Below are 18226 nucleotides of genomic sequence, written 5' to 3' on the forward strand. Positions count from 1 at the left end.
CTGAAAGTCGATGAAGCCAACATCTACTGCCATATCTCCAAATCGTGACGTCAGCATCAGATAGAATACTTTTCCATAGAGTTTGTTTACAATGTTTTCCATAGCATATTGAGTCTATTTCAGCGGAAGCGCAGCTGAAGTTTACCATTTTAATGAATAATAGTATTCACATCCTTCTGAAATAGACACAACCTGAAAGTTTTCTATCTGATGATGACGTCACGATTTGGAGATATGGCAGTAGATTTTGGCTTTAGAGGCTAGACTTCCCAGCGTGTCTATTCTATAACTGGTCTGAGACTTAGACCTATCTAACTGCCATATCGCCAAATCATGACGTAATCTTCAACTAGTAAACTTTCAGTTTGTGTCTATTTCAGAAGGATGTAAATTATTATTCATTGAAATGGTAAACTCCCGCTTCGCTCCCGCTGGAATAGACACAATATGCTATGGAAAACAATGTAAACAAACTGTACAGAAAAGTTGTAAACAAAACTGTACAGAAAAAAAACTGTAACTGGGGTCGCGGAAGATGCAAGATATTTTGAGTTCCAGATATTCCCAATTCATGCGACCCTTTTGAATCATGGCTAGAAAATCAAGGTATTAAATAGAGATATCCTAATGTAGTTAATTTTAATACTTTTCCCCACCTCTATAATGTTATATTTTGCAAAGTGTAACTCAATATAAAGCATGAAAAATACAATTGATAATATGTTGTATGCAGGAATTTTAGTAATCTTAAGCCTATGAGTTTGAAGGTAAATCTTTGACAAAAATAAATTATAACTTCATCATCCACTATTATTCTGATTCCCTTTGCTTAGTTTTAATTTTTAATGGGCCTGTGTTTGAGTTTCCTTGCTGTTGCATTCTAATTTTCTCAAAAGCACAATGATAAGTTGAATTGTAATGTACATTTTAATCTAATAATTATTTTAATTTCGAATGCGTTTCATGATGATATTAATGTCTCTGAAATGAAAATGAAATTATAAACAACATCGCAAACTCTAGTGAATTTGACAGAAGAAAAACTTCTTTTGTCAAAAATTTGTGAAAAATATCAAATGAAGCCAATTCCAATCTTTCAAATTTACACCCTATTTACCACACAGTAATCAAGTAATTATTGTAATGCTTCATTACTTTTTTCTGTTTTGTATAATAGTCCAGTCAAATGGTCGTTTTTCAGGAAACAGCCCGAAAGAATTTTTATCGACGGTTCTATATGTATTTTGGGGCGCTGAATACTAATCTGAAATTTTCTGACACGCCAGAGGGCGGCTTAACCCCTAAAACTACCAAAAAACCCCAAAATTTCGGACTTTTTTCAAGTTTTTTATTTAATCTTGAGAACCTTTAACTTTTCGAGAAAAAGCATTCTCTAAAATATTAATGATAATAAAATTTCCAATAAATTGAGTGGTCATGCAGGACTCAACGATTTTTGATCCTGGAGCTAAAAGTTTTCAAAAAAGGGGTATTTTTAAGGAGTTTTCAAAATTATGCAAACCTACCACTTCTACCCTATACAACTAGGATTTTTTCTAGTATGGTAATGATAGAAAGCCACACATCACGTGAATTAACAATATTAATTCTGAACAGAATTCCTGAGGTACCTATTTTTGATTTTAGTAGTGGTGGGAGGGGGAATACAGCCAAAAATAGAAAATCATGTCCTACAGCCAAAATTCAAATTTTCATTATAATACCTTTTCATGGCCATCCTAACAAAAAAGAAAAATATTTCGGCTGAAATCACCTTACGAGGGTTATGTTCTTTGAGAATCACTCGTTAGATTTCAGTAATTCCTAGTGGGGGGCACACATAAGGATACATCCAGGATCAAAACTTTAAACACTTATAGCTTTTAACTGAACAATCAGATCTCCTCGTACTACAGCTCGTTCATATCAGCTCGTCAAGGCGGTTGAAAATCATGTATCATCTAACTAAAATTTGTTAAAAAAATAGGAAATTCCTCCTTTAGTGTATTTTAGACCATATTTCAATGCATAGAAAGATGACCGATTTCTAAATTCAAAACTGTGTGTCTCAGTAACTCAAAATGATACTTGGTCTTGATTTGAAGAAAAGAATCTCCTCTTTTATGTGAGGTGAATGATTTTTGTAAAAATATAATCGTGAAGTAAGATACGTTTGATTCAAAAAATCAAGAAATTTTCGATATTTTTCTCATTTTCACAGTCTGGACAGTTTTTTGATATAAACAGTGATGCAAGATCAATTTAAGGCAACTCAGCTTATAGGGCATGAAATTTTCTCTCATTTAAGACCAATAGCAAGTATCTATAATGTATTGTACTCATTTTAGAGACTCTTTAATAACAGTAAAATCGCAAGAAAAATGAGAAAATAAAGATCATCATTCAATTGGCTGTAACTTTTTAACGGTATTGAAAACAGAAGTATAATTCATGGGAGTGAAAAGAGGAGAGAATTCATCAAAACCTCGACTACTTTTTGGATTTTTTATATGAAGTGTTCCACAAGATACGCAACGTTGCATATGCGAGACTGTGAAAATGGGGGAAGTATCACAAATTTCTCGCACATTCAAAGTTGTGTATCTTGTGGAACACTTCAGATAGAAAATCCAAAGAGTAGTCCTGTGCGACCAGTCAATTCATTGGAAATTCTATAATCTTTAATATTATATAGAGAATGCTTTTTCTCGATAAATTCAAGGTTCTCGAGATCAAATGGAAAACTTAAAAAAAGTCCAAAATTTTGGGGGTGAAGTCGCCCTCTGGCTTGTCAGCAAATTTCAGATTAGAATTTAGCGCCCCAAAATACAGATAGAACCATCGAAAAAATTCTTTCGGGGCTGTTTCCTGAAAAACGATCATTTGACTTTTACTAGACTATAAGTTGCTATCCTATTATATAAAGCAAGCAATTTCTGTATATCTGTTTATATTTTTCTATTTTTATGTCTGGCTATCTGGTTATTTATGTTCAACGGATCTCGGAAACGGCTCTAACGATTTTCACGAAATTCGGGATATAGTAGGTTTATGATATCAAAATTCGATTGCACTAGGTCTCATCCCTGAGAAAACTCCCTGAAGGACATGGAAAGGATAATTATTCATCTTTGAAAAAACAGATGATGATTTCGTCGTCTGTCGATAACAGAAGATGCGTGTGCCTGTGTGGTAGATCAGCTGTGTAATCAATTAGCTTATCGTATCTCGTGAGAAATCTAGAAATTTCAATTGACTCGATCAAAAACATTTTTATGTTTACTTATACTTATTTCTTAATATCCTATTGAAACATTTGTCATGTAGTTTTTCCTGATATAATGTAGTACTTTTTAGTCCTCCCGAACAAGAACGGGTGCACTGCTAGTCTCAAAAATAATATCAAAAAGATACTTTATTTCTATTTGAAAAGAGATAAGAAACGATGGTATATATTTTTATAATATTATGAAAACAGAAAGAATTCCCCACAAGAGCAAAGGTGAATAATGTCCTTTGGAAGATTAGAATGTAAGATGCGAATTTTATTGTTATACAATGAGCACTGACTAATGTTAAAAACCAAAGGGTTGGGAATTGGGATACTTTCGGGGGGGGGGGGAGGGGGCATTACACTTGGATTGGGGGGGGGCATGCGCCATTGCCCTTGGGGGGGGGCTGGGCACCCCTGCTCTACTGCCAATTGAAAGAGAGCCGGCAGAGATTGGCAGAGCTGATTGAAAGCCGTTTGCAATCCTCTAGTTTAAAAACAGTCAAAAAAACAAATAACAATTCTTTAGTAAATTGGCTCAAAACAGTGAAAGGGAAATAGCTACAAATGCTAGAGATAGAGTAGCACAAGATGATAAGGTTTTTAGTATTTATCATCAAAATATTCAGTATCTTCGCAACAAAATTGACAGATTAGAAGTATTTCTTAAACAGGAGGATCCTGACATTGTTATTGTCACAGAGCATGGTTTTAAAAATAAAGGAAATAAATCAAGTTAGGATTCCAGGCTATTCACTGAGATCAGAATTTTGTAGAATAGCTCATAGAAGTGGTGGTGTATATGTATATTCACTAGCAATGCTAAACATACCCAAACTTATGAACTGGATTTTGTTAAGAGATTTCCTGTTGAGATGGATTTAGAGGTGACGGGACTAAGGTTAAAAATTGATGATCGATTTGAGGTAGCAGTGTTAGGTATCTATAGGTCACCAAATGGAGACTGGCAAAAATTTTGTGAGCTGCTCCATACACTTTTGGAAATTACAACCGCTCGTTTCACAAATGTTATAGTAGTAGGAGATTTCAATACCGATTTTGCCAGGCAGGATAAAATGACAGAGGATATTAGAGATATTATTAATATGAATAATTAGAAATTAAGGTCCACGAATATACAAGAGTAACTCGAACTTCACAGACAATTATTGATAATATCCTTACAAATATAGAAGGTTGTAATGTCAGGTTAGGTAGCTCAGATCTATCAGATCATAACTATCAAATTTTAGATGTTAAGTTGCAGGGCCAGAATCCAAGCAGAAAAAAACTTTTGTGAAAGAAATTCAGCAATATGAGCTAGGAAATATGAATTGTTCGAAGCAGGAACTGCTTCAAGAAAATTGGAGTAGTGTTTATAACAGTTGTAACCTAAATTACAAATATAAGCAATTCATTGATACTCTAAGATTTCACATTAGTGTATGCTGTCCGATAAAAAAAGTCAAAGTAAAAAGTAAATTAAACAAAGTAGATGAATGGATAACTGAAGATATTCTTACTCAAAGAAATATTGTTAGGGAAGCTTATGAGGAATTTAAATTAGTGAGGGATGTTCCGAGTGAAGTCAAATACAAATTTCTAAAGAAAAACTATGCAAAAGAAGTGAGGAAAGCTAAGTGTAAGAAAACAGCTGAAATATTAACAACTAGTACCAATTTTAACTCTGCTGTTTGGGAGGTAATTAATAGAAATAGGAGAGCAGCTCAAAAAGATACAGTTACTAATGTCCCTAGGATAATCGATGAATATGGAAATTATATGGATGATAGTAGGCTATAGACATTTGTAACTTTTTCAATAAATATTATCAACAGGTTGCATATAATCTCCAAAAGTCACTGAACACTAATACTTATAATACAACTACATTAAATGCTGAGCCAATTGAAAAGGTATTTAAATTTCATCCATTATCAAGAGATGAGTTGTCAAGAATAATAAAAAAATTGAATAACAAAAAAACAGTAGGATTGGATGGGGTCTCAAGCAAAATTTTAAAAGAATGTGAAAATGAATTACTGGACCCTTTATTGCATCTCCTTAATACTTCACTAGAGCAGGGTATTTTCCCTGATGATCTGAAACAAGGAAAAATTTTGCCAATTTTCAAGAGCAGTGATTCTGAAAGAGTTGAAAATTATAGACCCATTAGTATTCTGAATGTAATAAGTAAAATTTCTGAAAGAGTAGTTTTAAATAGGTTATTGATGCACCTGGAAAAAATTAATTTCATATGTGATGAACAGCATGGGTTCCAGAAAGGGAAATCTACTAAGACTGCAATAGTATCCCTTGTTGAAAGACTAATAGATATAATAGATTCAGGTGAGAAGGCAGCCGCAATATTTCTTGATTTATCCAAAGCTTTTGATTGTGTGAACCATAGAATATTATTGGAAATACTAAAAACTGTATATAGGTGTGAATGGTATAGAACTAAAATGGTTTGAATCATATATCATAGATAGAAACCAGTGTGTTGAGCTTACCAAGGTGGATGGGAATGAAATAGTAAAAATTAAATCTTAAAAACTGGAGGTCCAGGCTGGAGTATCTCAAGGCTCAATTCTGGGTCCCTTACTGTTTCTGTTGTATGTGAACCAATTACCAAAAGAGTTAAAAGATCACAGAGCTCTGTTGTTTGCTGATGACACATCGCTTATCTTTAACAATTATTTATTAGATAGTCTAGAAATAAATGCTTCTACTGGAGTACAGTCAATTGTCCAATTCTTGAAGCAAAGGCAATTAACAATAAATAGTAAGAAATGTCAATTCCTACAATTCAAAAGTAAATATAATTCAGTAGAGGATAGAGAAATAAATGTGTTGTAGAGGAAAATGAATTAGACCAAGAAGAGAAAGTAGCATTCTTGGGAATTTTATTGGACAGGAAATTAACATGGCATCCTTACATTGAGAGGATATGTAATAAGATATCATCTGGGGTATTTGTCCTGCGGCAGCTTGCTAGGCTGAATGATAAAAAACTACTGTTAACTGCTTACCATGGACTTATACTATCTCATATTAGGTATGCTATTTTAGTATGGGGTAATTCATCTCAACAAAATATGGACAGAGTGTTTAAGATTCAAAAGAAGGCACTCAGATGTATAGAGAAAGTGAATAGGTTAGACTCTTGTAGGCCTTTATTTAAAAAGCTTGGTCTATTAACTGTGCCATCTTTGTATGTATATGAAGTTGTAATGCATGTGAAAACGAGTGGTGTGATCCAGAATTCAGATGTTCATGAGTATAATACGCGAAACAGAGCAGATTATCATATAATGGGTCACAATAGTAGGTTATTTGAACAAAAACCAGATTATATTGGTAGGAAATTCTATAACAAGCTACCTCAAATCTTGAAAAGTAATGATGATTGAAGATTTTCAAAAAACAAATGAAAAAATATTTAGTTGATAGAGCTTTTTATAGTGTACAAGAATTCCTTTCAAACCTATAATAACATGACTTGTCTTATACTCCATGACTGGAGTCTTTAGGACGTAATCTAAAAAAAAACAAACAATCTACCAATTTTCGATTTGAAATACACCATGTTTGGTTTTTCGTATAGCCTATATCTTACAGTACCTCTATTATACGCTCATATGGCCGCCGCAAAGTAGACCCACGCTAATCCACGAAAAGCAACCCACGCCCTGGGATGTTTGTAAACCATTGCTATAAAATATTCATAATCAATCAGCTGACAAGTGGATTATTCATTGCATGTATTACACAGATGTCTGGAGAAGCTTAGCAATGGTTTACAAAACATCCCATGGCGTGGGTTGCTTTTCATGAATTAGCGTGGGTCTACGTTGTGGCGGGCCTATAGTTGGGTCTAGTCAACTATGACCATCCTATAACTGAAGACGCGATCGATCTATCCAGGAATGCCTGGTCATTGGAAATAAATGATAATAATATTAAATAGTCTACAGCACTGATTTCATTATAGAAAATGATATAGTCAATTTCGAATAAAATAACAAACCAGTTACTTGAGATTAGTAGCAACTCAAGAGAAATGGTGCAATAACAGAAACTAGTCTCTCAAAATGTTTTCATAAATATTTTGTTTAGAAAATGTAATGTTGGCTTTATTTCTAAACTCATTTTGGTTCTTTTAAAATGTCAAAAGTAAATCAGTTTTTCTTTTATTTTTATACAATTTAAAAGCCAAATATATTTTTAGGGAAAATGGTATTATTTTCATTCAATGAAGACTGTTGTGCAGTGGTCTCTTTGATGACGCCAAAAAATAAAGTCCTATAAAATATAATGATTATTAAACAAGAATCCAAAATCTACACCGCGACCCACTTGGTCTGTTTTCAGTAGGTGATCTGAATAGAATAATGCTACATTAACCATGTTTACAAAATTTCAGTGGAAAGATTCTGATGATAATAGTATGGACTCTTTTATCTGCATGGTTTGCTAAGACATTCTAAAATGGCTTTAAAACTCACTCATATTATAAAGTGATATTATAATTTCAAAATAACCCAAGTTGTGAGGTCTCGTATTATTACGTTCCTGTTGGAATAATTCATTGAAAAACCCTTAAAGGATTTCCCAATTCCTCCACAACAGCCGCAGCAAATGGCCCTACAATGTTTGGTGCATCATAATAATTATTGTTACTCTGTTCCTTATCCAGTTCTCCTAGAATAAACTCATTTATTACAGCATGAGCCATGTTTGTTTTGCAAAACATAACTTGCTTTTAGTGTCACACCAGTGTGTGTGTGTGTGTTTTATTCAAATATTCGCGCCATCCGAATATTCAAAAGTACACACCAAACAGCATCGACCGGTCGAGGTCTGGGTGAACTGAATATTCTTAGTGCGAAATAGTCTTAGTATGCTACGTCATTTTGACGTCACCGGGCATGCGCAGAAGGCCGAAATAGAAATAGTAGTCATGCGCACTGGTCGAAATATTCTTAGTATAATGCCGTCATCAATGACGTCATTGCGCATGCGCTGTACAGTTCTACACCATCACAGTAGCAACTTAATGCTCAAGCACGCGAGTCTGCGTGATCAGTGTTACCAACAAGAGAAACTCTAAACTATAATTTCCCTATGGATTCCTACAGCAAGATTTCTTCCCTAGCAATAGCTTGGCACAACATCAGATCATTACTGTAGTAACTCAAAAAATCTGGTGTGGCGCACTCACACAACTTTCCTTGCCGTTATGAAATTGATCACCTGACGCTAGTGTTCCCGCGCATCTCAAGTCTACTATTCAAAGATCTGAGCCAGCTGGTAACAGGACAATAATGCGGATACACACGAGATCTGCTATCTCTTCATAGTGATTGATTAATAGAATCAACTTACAGTTGCCAACTGTTTGCAATTGAATAATCACATTTTCTCAAATTCAAGCTTATTTTCAATTTTAGGTGAAAATGTTACTGAACATTAATGTAGAGATTTTCATGCTCAATCTTCTCCCTTTAAATGTTTGTTTAAATCGTATCTGAAGCCTGATAATTGGGAATCTAAAATCAAACTTTTCATAGATGGGGCGGAGCTCCTGAAATTTTACAGATATGGGACTTGTGGCAGTTGATAGAGCTTATCAATTACTATTTTATGTATGAATTTGATCAAAATCGTTGGAGCCATTGTCGAGAAAATGGCAAAAAACTCTGTTTTTGACAAAATTTTCGCCATTTCAGCCGCCATCTTGAATTGCATTGATCGAAATGTTCGTGTCGGATCCTTATAGTGTAAGGACCTTAAGTTTCAAATTTCAAGTCATTCCGTTAATTGGGAGATGCGATATTGTGTACACAGATGCACATACACTCATATACACAAACACACACACATACAGACCAATACCCAAAAACCACTTTTTTGGACACAGGGGACCTTGAAACGTGTAGAAATTTAGAAATTGGGGTACCTTAATTTTTTCGGAAAGCAATACTCTCATTACCTATGGTAATAGGGCAAGGAAAGTAAAAACGTTGAGACTTGGAGAAAATATCTGTCTTGACAAAGTATTTGAAAAATCAATATTTTCTTGCTGTTGAATTTCACATCCAATTCAATGATTGAAATCATTAGTTCCTTCTTTACCGCCTGGAGCGCTCATTTCTTCTGCTCACATTTCGTCTTCTCTCCAGCAGCTGCTGCGCTCTGGTGACTGCTTTTCAAAGCTGGACACAGCCTATGACTTGCGTTTTTTGTAATGGCGTCTAGCGTCTTCTCTTCAATCTTCATGTTGAAGTCGTGCTTCGTTTAATCTCTTCAAGTTTTTCAAGTGAAAACTTTGTTCAGTGTAATGGGATAATTCTATCCTATTTCTTCATTTATGTGAGTTTGGTGGCGCGTGCGCGTAACGAATTGGTTTAATATCAATTTCATTTTCCTTTGGGTGAACCCGTAACCTCTACTTTTGACTAACTTGGCGTGCCGTTAATAATTGGGAATCTAAAATCAAACTTTTCATAGATGGGGCGGAGCTCCTGAAATTTTTACAGATATGGGACTTGTGGCAGTTGATAGAGCTTATCAATTACTATTTTATGTATGAATTTGATCAAAATCGTTGGAGCCATTGTCGAGAAAATGGCAAAAAACTCTGTTTTTGACAAAATTTTCGCCATTTCAGCCGCCATCTTGAATTGCATTTGATCGAAATTGTTCGTGTCGGATCCTTATAGTGTAAGGACCTTAAGTTTCAAATTTCAAGTCATTCCGTTAATTGGGAGATGCGATATTGTGTACACAGATGCACATACACTCATATACACAAACACACACACATACAGACCAATACCCAAAAACCACTTTTTTGGACACAGGGGACCTTGAAACGTGTAGAAATTTAGAAATTGGGGTACCTTAATTTTTTTCGGAAAGCAATACTTTCATTACCTATGGTAATAGGGCAAGGAAAGTAAAAACGTTGAGACTTGGAGAAAATATCCGTCTTGACAAAGTATTTGAAAAATCAATATTTTCTTGCTATAAACCATATGACTAGATTGACCACTCTGTATCTAATGTGTTGTCGAATTGAATACATTCTGTCATATGGGGTTGCATGGAAAGATTGAAATTCTCACAATTTGGCAACAGGAATATTTTTCCTAGTCTCAAGTTAGGTTTGTATGGCAGAGTGGACCTAGGGTCCTAGCTCTGCCCTAAAAAGGCATATAATCATTCAATCTCGACCTATTTCATACAGACTTTAGTTGTAATACAAGCTCAAAAGTATAATCGTAATGGAGCACTATGATTGGCCGAATAAATTCCTCCCACTTGTCTCAAATTACTGTTAGCCAATCATACCTCTCGGATGTTCGTTCAGCTTTCGTGAATGGAACACAAAATGGAGGATTCCCTTGTTTACAATATTACTCATCATTTGGTTAGTCAATTGGTAAGATTTACTTTTAAATGTCTAAGGCCGGTTGCAAAAAAACCGGTTAAATTTTAACCGTGATTAATTTCACGAGAACCAATCAGATAAGACCTTTTCGATAAGACGGTTTCACTGATTGGTTCTCGTGGAATTAATCACGATTAAAATTTGACGGGCTATTGTGCATCGGGCATTAAATTGGTTGAATGGAAGTGTTACAGTGATATTTATAAGATAACCATATAAAGCTGGATTCTCACAATGATATCAGTGAAAGTGAAAATATAATGTCCATGGGTTTTAATGAGACAATACATACTTGCTCGACCGTGCTGTGTGTGAATAGTCCAATCAGAACTCATGCAAATTATATTTTCACTGTGCCGGTAACTTTCACTGATACAGATAAATGTACTGTACGGGAATCCAGCTTAAGGCTTTCCGTTCTACCTATGCTAACAGTGGTTTGAATAAACAAACAAGAGATTAAGATGGTTTTTTGCGTTTTTTATTAAAAAAACTGAATTTACTTAAGCTGAGTTTACACCAAAATTATTGACAAAATGTTAATAACTCAATCCTCATACTAGATTCTATTAGATTGAACGGAACTTGACAAAAATATGTGTTCATCATGTGTATGATAAGTTATGTTCAATCTAATAGAATCTATAAGGATTAACATTTTGTTATCAACTTTGATGTAAACGCAGCTTTACTGTTAAGTTATGTAATATTACATTTTTTTCTCAATTGGAATCGAATCTTCAATTCGAGATCTATAAAACTTTATAGTAAATATCAGAGTAATCGATATACAGACAACTTTTTGACTGAGAATTTATCATATATAATTGTGTTGCTTGTTCCATGGTATCACCGAAAAAACAAACTCTGTAAACAGAGTTAACAGAATTAACAGATCATATAGATGATATATAAATTTAAAATAACAATTTCGAAATAAAGTTTTATTGAGAACAAATGTAAAATGTGAATTCTAAACTTGTAATTTATAATTTTTTGGTGACGTGTCCGTGAAGTCGTCACTGGTTTGAGTTGTCTTTGCTCTTTACTGGTAGGCTTCCTTCTTCTCTAAAAAATGGTGGCTGGCTATTGAAGGTGTTTTGTGCTCTCTGAATATTTTTCTATTTAATTGAAATTTTAATGTTTTAAATTGAGTTTTGAACAGTTTATAGTGTTCTAATTTTTGTCTATAATTATTTCTTGTGTTTACAAGCCTATAGCCATTGTTTTTTCAACTACATAAGTGGATAAGTATTTAGCTCGTAATGATTTTAGATGCTTAAGTGTGTAAGGTATTGTTCTTTGTGGATTTGTGTTATATATTGCCAAAATTCTTCTGAAGATTATAAGTTGGTTTGCTCTGAAAACTGGACTTCTCATTCATAGGCAATAGATCCATTCATAGTTTATCAAGAATCTATTACGTTGGAGCCGATAACTTTCCTTAGGTTAATAGGTGAGAAATGCTATCCAACCGATTTAGGAGAAATTGGTAGCACAGCAAATGGTATGCCCTGGTGTGGGACTCAAACTACAAAATATATCCCTGGTTATAAAAAATTATTGGTAGGATAGATATCTTGATAGATTGTGAATGGGAGATGCTGCTGAGTGGGAAATCGGTTCGAGAAAGTTCAGGTTCTAATGAGTAAATATTTTTTACGCAGTAGCAAGATGGAGAACAATAAGAATAATGAAGTTTTATCCAGTGAAAACATTCAAAACTTAGATGAAGAATCACAAGATTTAGACCTAACCTTAAACAATGACTCAAACGATAGTGTAGCTGTAAGTGAAAACGTTTCAAATGTAATAATTCATGAGAAAGTAGTAGAAATATCAAATGAAACAAGTATGGTAGGAGCTAAAAATGATATAAATTTTATAGCATTCCTAACACAAAGATTTGATAATTTGAAACAAGATCAAAATGCTAGGTTTGATGATATGAAGCAAGAATTTGCTAGCATAAGACTAGATCAGGTTAGTACAAAGCGGGAAATAAAAGAGATAAATGATACATTAAGTAAAAATCACAAAGAAATAGGTCATCTACAGCAGAAAACTAATGATCTTGAAACATCAATGTTAGATGTAGAAAAATCAATGCAAAACAAAATCATTCAAATTTCTGATAGGGTCAATGAGGTTAATGAAAGAGTAAATAAAAATAAGATCATAGTTGAGCAACAAAATATGACACAAAATGCTATCAATGCAGAAAATAATGAAAGTATTAAGCATGTTGAAAAAGAGGTTGTAGAATTAAACGAAAAAGTAGACAAGGAAATCAAGGTATTATCCTCTTTGAAAATAGATTGTCAAGAAAATACAGCTGCTATAACTGAGGTTAGGAAAAACATAAATAAAATTAACATGTCAACAAAACCGATGTGTAACCATACTGGTAACAATAGTAATTTCGATAGGTTTGAATTCCAAATGCAAATTGACAAAAAGAATCCAATGCATTTCTTAGTAAACTTGACCGAGTATCTTGAGAGAAATGAAATCACAAACTGGATCAAAATTAAGGGTATTTTGGAAAACAATTTTAATTCAAATTTTGCTCATCGTGATTGGTGGATTTTCATCCGTTTTGATGTAAATAACTTTGAAGAATTTAAAGAGAAATTCATTGCTAGAATGTGGTCAGACGACATTCAGTCATCTGCTAGAAATGATTTGAGATTTGGAAAATATAAGCCAAACTTATCTAAGAATCTTACTGAGTATTATATTTCTCGTTTCAACATTGCTAAGAATCTAATTCCAGCCTTAGATAAAGATACTATTTTCAAGTTTTTGAAAGGTCATTTTGATGAAACCATATCTACAGCTGCTATTATTCGTAACATTAAGACTAGTGATGAGTTTATTTGTTTGTTGAATGAGTTTGACAATACTGACACTTACAAAGTAAACAGACAAATGCCCCGTGATCATAACAATGCTCAAGCTGGAGGTCAAAATAAAACAATAAGTTTTCATCAGAGTGAACATAGGGATGATAGAAATAGGTCTCAGAATTCAAATGGTGTGATGTTTCATGATAATAATAAGCAGTATCAAGGAGGTAGGAATTATTTCCAAAATCGAAAGCCTGCTCAAACTTCAAATCAGATGAATGCAAATCGTCCAAGACATAATGTTCCTTTAAACTAATAATGGGACGACGAAACGACAGCCCTGCTCTCCCAGTTAAGGAAAGGTCAAATTTTGATATAGCTGTAGACATGAATAAAATAAATTTTGAATCTGAAACTTCAAACAGGTTTGAAATAAGAAAGCCAGAATTAATCAGTCAAATTCATGTGCAAGAAAATAGTTGTAAGAATTTAAGTAATGAAGTAATGCCTAGTTATCAAGAAAGTCATATTAAAGCATCAAGTGTTAATATGGTACATACTCCAGAAATTCAGGTAGATGAAGCTATGAGTAAATATGAAACTGTTTGTCAAGAAGAACCATACATGATAGGTTGTATTTTTAATGAACTATTAGAGGAACAAGAGAATACTCCACCTACTGGATATGATTTAGCAGAAATAGAAGTACAAATTTTCAATAAGAAATATCAAATGATTATTGACACTGGCAGTGGCGGATCTAGAATTTTATTTTGGGGGGGGCTGAACAGGGGAAAATTTTGTGAAAGGGCTTACATTTAATGAAGTTAATTGTTGAAGTTTTATGGAGTGAAAACGTGTGTTTCACAGTAAAAGTTTCCAGGATGTTTTGTTCATTTATTTAATAATGAAATACATTAAAGTTAATAAAAGGCAGATTAAAAATATGAAAAGGATTTATTTTTAAGTACATCGTACATTTAATATTTCGAAATAGTTCTACTGCCTGGAGATGAATAAATAATGATGGGGACACAGTTGGAACTTTTGTTTGGAGACTTGAAGTGATGGTCTGAGAATTAATACTGTCATTCATCGCTAGACGCTGTACAGGAACTGTAAACGCCTTGTGTGCTTTTGAGCAAACTTTTCAATTACCTGTGAAAAGCATACGCCAGTTAATCACTCGATCAAGGACTGGATGATAAAAAACAAAAAAAAAAGATCCAAACTGGAGGGAAGGATGATAGGACTCCAAAGTCCTATCCTTCTTCCCTCCCTACCGCTAAGTCACTGTATGTGCGTTCTCTATAGTGCGCGTTTGTTTCAATGAAACCAGATAAACGGAGCGGGCAGGCAATGTAAATCTAACTAAGATATTATACAAAGTATTAAAACGTTAACGGATATCATACAATTGAAGACGTAGTAGTGGAATTAGGTCATTCTTGCCAATGAATATACTTTACCAGCTTCAAACTAATTATATTTGTATAAAATTTACATTCTTACAAAAAAAAAATTTAGGCGTTTTGGGGGGGGCTTGAGCCCGAAAGCCCCCCCCCCCCCCCGTAGATCCGCCACTGGACACTGGCTCTGAGGTAAATGTAATTAATGAGAAACTTGTTGATGAAATGAAGAAAAACAATCTCAAGTTGAACTTAGTAACAGCTCCTAATGTAAGTATAGTTGTAGCTACTGGTATGAGACATAAGAAGGTAAATGTTAGGATTAAAAAAAAAGGATTAAAAAGGATAAAAGAATAAAAAGGATTATGTTAGAGGTATTTTTTGATAAGTTAGAATTGCCAATAGTTTTTCTTATAGTTCAAGATTTAAATGTAGATATTTTGGTGGGTTGTGATTTCTTAAAAGATGCTGGAGCAATTATTGATTTTAATCAAAATATGATATCATTGAAAGATTGTTGTTTTCCATTTATAAAAAAGGATACCTTGAAGTACAATAGACTTTTTCATGTTAACATAGTAAGAGACCAAGAAACGTTTGATACTTTATGGAATCAGCAGATTGATAATTTAAGATTACAGCTAAGCGATGAATCTCCTGAATTGGTAAACAAATTAATTGAAGTATTTGAAAATAACAAAGATATTTTCTCTGATAGTCCTGGATCTGCAAAAGATTATTTATGTCAACTTAAAATGAAAGATGATGTGAAATTAGATAAGAAGAGTTATCCGATTCCATATCAGTATAGAGATCAAGTTAAGAAAGAATTAAAGAAAATGTTAGATCAGAAAATCATTGAACCAGGTAGCTCTGAATATACAAGCCCTATGGTAGTAGTGAAAAAGCCAAATAATGAAATTCGATTATGTTTAGATGGAAGAGAAATAAATAAGTACATAATAAGGGATTTTACAGAAACTGAACCAATAGATAACTTGATCATTCGTTTCAATAAGTGCAACTACATTAGCAGTTTTGATCTCACTCAAGGTTTCAATCAGGTAAAATTAACTGAAGATAGTAAAAAGTATGTAGCTTTCAATGTTTTTGGACAGACTTATCAATATACACATCTACCATTTGGTTTGAATATTAGTGGTTCTGAATTATCAAGTGCTTGTACAAAATGCTAGGTGAAGAGGTTGTGAGTTTATTATTGCTTATATTGATGATCTTGCCATTTCTAGTATATCTCTTCAACAACATATCAGTCGAATTGAATTATTATTCAATAAGTTGAGGGAAAGTAATTTGAAGTTGAAACTGAATAAATCGAAATTTATTGCAGATAAAATAAAGTATTTGGGTTTTATTATAAGTAAAAATGGTATTGAAGCAGATGACTCTAAGCTAAATGCTATTCAGAAATTTCCCATTCCTCAAAATTTGAAACAATTGCAGTCATTCATAGGTCTCTGTAATTTTTACAGAAAGTTTCAGAAAAATTATTCATATCTGACAAATCGTTTTAAGCATCTTCTATGCAAGAAAAATAAATTCATTTGGACTGAAAAAGATAATGATACCTTTCAAGAAATTAAAGATAGGTTCATCGACTGTGTGATCTTGAAACATCCTGATTATAACAAAAATTTCATTTTGGCCAGTGATGTAGGAATTGCAGCTGAGTTATTTCAGGAAGGTGAAGATAAGGAACACTGTGTCATTGCATATGCTAGCAGAAGCTTAACGAAATCTGAATTAAATTACACAATATGTGAGAAAGAATGTTTAGCTGTATTATTTGGCTTAATGAAACTTCAAAATTATTTTGGTAATCAAAAAATAGTTGTCCGTACAGATCATAAAGCCTTGACCTTTTTAAAAAAATGTAAGATAGGACATGGTCGTTTGGGAAGATGGATTCTTGCATTACAGAATTTTAATATTGAGTGGGAATTTGTAGCAGGAAAGGATAACATTGTGCCAGATATCATTTCTAGAACTGATTATGAAGGTAATTTAGAAAATCGAAATTCAAATGAATTCAAGGTATTAAATATCATTAAGAGTGATAACAAGTTAATTGAAATAGTAAAGAAAATCAAAGAATTTCAAAAAGATGATGTTTGGTTAAAAAATGTAAGAGAAAAGTTAGAGACAGGTAATTTGAATATCAACAAATTTTTTAAAGTAAATGATGATCTTTTGTTCACTAGAAAATCTGGAAAGAATAGTTTTTGGAAAGTTTGTGTGCCTTCAGCACTGTATGAAGAATTGATAGTTGAATTTCATGAAAGATTAGGTCATGTAGGTATATCAAAAACATGCAAATTTATTGAAGAAACTTTTTACATAAAAGATTGTTACAGACTTGTTACCAAAACTATAAGATACTGTAAGTATTGTCAACTTGTAAAGACATCAAATGAAAAGAAATTATTAGAAATGCATACCATAATTTCTGAGAAAAAACATCACAAAGTGTTCATTGATGTTTATGGAGAATTACCAGGTGGCAAGTACAAATGGATGTGCATTATTCATGATGGCTTTACTAAGTTTACAAAGTTGTATCCTATAGTTAAGGCTAACGCTCATAATTTAGTAAAAGTTGTTGAAAAATATGTAAATGAATTTGGTAAATTTGAATATATAATCAGTGATAATGGTACTTGTTTTCAAAGCAGATTGTGGAAAGAATCTATGGAAAGATTAGGTATAAAATATTACTACATTTCAGTTTATCATCCCCAGGCAAATCTTAGTGAAAGACCATTGAAAGAGGTCAATCGCATATTGAGAACTTACGTTCCTGTAAATAAGCATAATATTTGGTACAAGTATATTGATAAGGTTGAATTTGTCATCAACAACAATTTTCATGAATCAACTGGTCACATACCCATGGAGCTTATGATGAATCATAAATTGGCACATCTTGTTTTTAAGTATATCAAATATCCTGTAGAAAATAAGTTTGAACTTGAAGAAGAAGGTATCAGAAACAAACGAATACTGTACAGAATAAAGAATAGAGGTGTCATCAGAAGATTCAAACAGAATATACATAATAAACCCAAGTATAAATTCAAGGTTGATGATCTAGTTGTAATTCGAAATTACATTTTGTCGAGCAAGCTGAAGAAGTTTTCTGCCAAGCTGTGTCCTAAATATCGTGGACCTTACATAGTAAGAGATGATCTCAATAAAGGGTGTTTCAAACTTGAAGAGATAA

This window comes from Nilaparvata lugens, chromosome 9, assembly GCF_014356525.2.
Source record: "Nilaparvata lugens isolate BPH chromosome 9, ASM1435652v1, whole genome shotgun sequence".
Classification (NCBI taxonomy): Eukaryota; Metazoa; Arthropoda; class Insecta; order Hemiptera; family Delphacidae; genus Nilaparvata; species Nilaparvata lugens.